Here is a 4,636-nt window from a genome sequence, read left to right on the forward strand (position 1 = left end):
CTTAACATTGCACTTTCTAACTCTCGAGTAAATTTTCCCACATTGTGGTTCTTCCATCAAACTCTGAATAGTTTGATAACCCTTCTCGCAAGCACTTGTTCCTTTTTACTCTATAACCCTTCCTGGTTGCTCCATATAGGTTACGTCGGGTTGCGTGTCTATGCGCTCATATGCCTCTATTTATCTGGCATCCGAATTACACTTCCTTAACATTGATACGTGAAACACGTTACGACCTGCTACATGTTCGGGGTTACGGCTAGCTCATATGCTATCCTCCCAATACGTCTTAATATATCCAAGGGTCCAACAATTCGTGGACTTAGCTTTCATTTCTTTCCGAACCTCATCCTTCCTTTCCAAGGAAATACCTATAACAACACTAGGTCCCCTACTTCCTATTCCTTGTCCTTTCGTGTCAAATCAACATACTTTTTTATGTCCATCTTGGGCTACTACCAGCCGTCCTCTGATTAGGTCTATTATATCCTTGGTCCTTTAGACTACTGCGGGTCCGAGCATCTTGCGCTCTACAACTTCATCCTAACATAAGGGGGATCGATATTGTCTTCCCTCAAAAATCTCATAAGACGACATCTCGATACCTGACATACGATTTATTATCGTGAGAAAACTCAATCCGCGTTAAGTGATCATTCCAATTTCTTTCAAGTCTATTGCGCAGATTCTCATTATAGCTTCTAGCATTATAGCTTTTGCTTCTCACTACCCATCCTTTTCCAGTTCGTAGTCGTTACTATCTTCCGTACATAATATTATACTGGTTACACTTTTGCTCGTTAGCGTCCTATAACCTTTTAATAACCACGTCAACCTTAGTATCACGAATGTGTTTCCATTCCGAATACTACCACAACTTTATTACTCCTTTTTCAGCTGTTTCTATTTTCCAAAATTTGATCAATCATATAGAAGTAAAGGAATTTGTTGAGAGATCACTATGATCAAGAACACTTGTTATATCGCATAGTTAGTACAGAAGGTGGCCAGCCTTTAGTACTTGACAAGCAATTAAACAATAGCTGGTATCCTACTAGGCTTCCATCACACAGATAGATAGTCATTCGGCAATACCTCCCCTTCTGGAAGGGTTGTTCTTCTCAGTTTATATGAAATGAAAAGAAGAGAAAAGAACGAACTGAAGAGAATTGTATATACATAAAAAAAAAATTTTCCATAAAATATCTGGCTTGAAATCTACCTCTGAACTATAGAGGTCTGTCATAGGAGAACAAAACATATATGTATTTATATCAACATCAAGTATTATAGCATCATATTTCACATGCCTAAATATTTTTGCTATTCCGTCCATCATTCTATGGACCCAGGCTCTTCCTCGAGCTTATACATAATCACCTTTGAAACTCCCTCGATATCGAAAATCGAATCTGGGATCTCATTCTAGACATCATCGTTACTAGAATTCTATGCTTGCACCGCAACCTTCCTCATATAGTAATACGACTCTCTTTTCATAAGAGGGAATAAATATTCAATAGGTAGATACTCTACTTAATTAGTCTATCAATGATAACCTATACACTACCACGACCCGATAAGTGGTACCCAATCTCAACATCCATTCCAATACAACTCTCACGGTTGTAACCAGCTCATTACTCGCAGAATCATTGCTGCATTACTATGGTCCACTACTGACCTACTTTCGTCATTCACGTTCCATGAAATCTTAATATCTAACCATACGGAGTCCATACATGTCGTATCAAATCCTTCTAAGGAGGTAACATAATCACCATTCCTGATTCTTGAAGAACACTCCTGATCCTGACATACATACATGACATGAAGCAGATCAAATTGCAGAAGAGTTTTAATCAAAGCAACGATAGCAGGTTAATACCATTCTTAATCATATGCCTTAATTAGAAGACTTAACTCAAAGGTTCGCTTAGTTTTTTTTTTTTTTTTTTGAAACATGGTCCAGGCTCATTCTCAAGATAGTACCTTCTAAGATAAATAGCCCGCTCATGGCGATTACACAAATTAAACCTTTACCAAACTACTATTACGGTTGGGTATTGCACAGTCATCAGAAGGAATGTCAATCTTCCAAACCATAATACAACCTGCATAGCTTTAACCATCATCACTGTATTCCTTTGGCACAAGCGCCTATAATTATCCTCTTACCTTTAAAGTGTCGGCCACCTCTTTGGCCTTTCCTGATAGTAAAATTTCCTTACAGTCAATGTCATTTTAACCACCTCCAAATAAATTTTCTACCTTATTTCAATCACAGCTTATGTGAAGATGTTTTCCTTAAAATCTGATGAGTAAAAAAAAATATTACCATTTTTCCATAAGTTATTGCCTCAGTCTTTAGAGGTTAATCACTGTCACGACTGACTCTCAATCATAATTAGAACATCTTTTTATCTTAAGTCCTAATTGCCCTGAACAACTTCGACCATTACTGGTTCGATCCATACCTTCTCGTGGTTTAACACGTGCCCCACTTGGCATCATTATAATTACGTCATATTTCCTTTATCAACATTTCTATTTTTGAGAATTTTGAATATTACCTTTCTCCTTGTAAAACCTCTAAGGTTATCCTTGAATCGTTCCTCCTGTATTCCCTAGATACAGGGCATATCAAGATACCATTTATTAATACCAGAATCATTGCCTACATACTTCTGAAAAATTTCTCCACTGATCCTTAAAGGTTGTTATTACCTTAGTCCTTTCCAATTCATACTGTCAAAACTCATGATGTCCCTATTAAGGGTGAAATGCCAACCTTTATGCATTCCCCTAGGATTCGTTTTAAGTTACCGATGTTCTATCCTTAATTCCACCTTTAAAAAGGTACATGCATCCTTCCATGGATAAATCAAGTCATATATCCCTGATAAGGATATCTTATTCAATCATTTCCACCTCGATAGTCTATACCGAATTTCACAATAGCATCCTTATTTAAGTTAAGGTCAATCCACATGGCCTCCAAAAGATAAAAATGGTTATCCGCTTTTCTTGCCTAATTTGGTAATGATAACAAGGATGTTCTGGAAGATATTGGTCATGTTCAACGTGAACCTCTTCTTAATAATTCCTTATTTACTTTTGTTGTTTATCTCAACAGTCACCTTAATGTTGGGATATCTTTCATATCTGGCGTCTCCCTTTCTGGGTATCATGCCGCCGGTCTTACACTTCACCTTCTTGAAGGTCACTTCCTTCATCCAATTTTCTTAATTTCTTACTTTCTTGTCCCCTCAGTCTATCCGCGTCTCATTATTTATCCTTCGAATTATCTCAAGGTTTCCTCGAATCCTCCCAACTTACAGGGGATAAAATATATGTATCTCTTATGCCCTCAACCATCAATTTTTACTCATGGTGAATCACCCTCATCCTGACGAATGCATACTTTTCTATTTCTATTGCTACGAGTCTTTAGGGTTTCCTCATACCCAACTCCCTTGTCATACCTCAAACTCTATTGCCTTTATATTCCTTTCCACTTCAGTTTCTTTTTATTTTCCTTTCTCTTATCCTTATTTCATGAACCAACACAACATAAGTATTGATTTCAAACATCCCGTCATTCTGGATTCGTGTCCTCAGAACGAATCTTGACAACTTTTACAACTTAGATTCATAATTCATCATACTCATCCGCTTTTGTTCTAGCTCCAAAGCTTTTACACTATCTCCTTATCTTTGGGAATTACTTTCCCGAAAACAATTGACTGAACTTAAATCAGTTTATTATAATCTCTTGCTTTGTGCCTTCCTTGGCCTTTCACCAGCGGGTGGTCTCTATCTTAGGAGGGTAAGTGACAAAAACAGTCTTTTGTGATTCGTCAATCATTCAGAATCTCAAATGATTCCTCTATTTCCTTTAGCCAGGCTCTTGCCTCGACTAGGTCAACCTGTTCCTTGGAACTCTGAGAGCTTAGAGACTTAAAGGTCCTAAAAGAATTTCCTACCGCATTGTTTCCTCAAGGTGGTGGTTGGGGATAATAGTCTAAGTTCTGTCTAGACAGGTCCATAAATTGCCGTATAGGAGTACCGTCTCGGGTCTCCTTTCCTTACTCGACTTTCTGTTTCCTTAGTATGAAATATTTCAACCTTCTCCCATAATTGGGGTTATCTTATACATTAAAAACCTTGTTTTCCACTCTATTATATTATGGGTTCTTTCTTTCTTGATGGCAACCTCCCTGACTATCACATTCAGGGTTTGCCCTAAATCTTATTCCTCAAACTATGGCTCTCATCTAAGTTCTCATCCTTAAGCTCTTGAACTTTTGGAACCCAATTTCTGTAGGAACACCTCACTATCCCCTTATCATCTTTCTCGGTATGGATCTCTTCTCCAGTCATTGACTCTCTGCCTTCATTCATCACTTTTTCTGGCACAATATGTTCTTTTCCAAAAATTCGGTCTGTATTGCAATCTCAAACAGCTTTTCGGTACCGGCTCCGGTTACCTTCACTTCTATTTCCGTTTTCTCAAAATCTCTTATAAACTCTCCCAAAGACATTATTATCTTGAGTCTCTCCTTTTTACTAAGGGCATCAGCCACCACATTGGCTTTCCCTGAATGATAAAGAATCTCCCAATCATAATTCTTGA

The sequence above is a fragment of the Apium graveolens genome, chromosome 9 (genome assembly GCF_009905375.1).
Source record: "Apium graveolens cultivar Ventura chromosome 9, ASM990537v1, whole genome shotgun sequence".
Lineage (NCBI taxonomy): Eukaryota > Viridiplantae > Streptophyta > Magnoliopsida > Apiales > Apiaceae > Apium > Apium graveolens.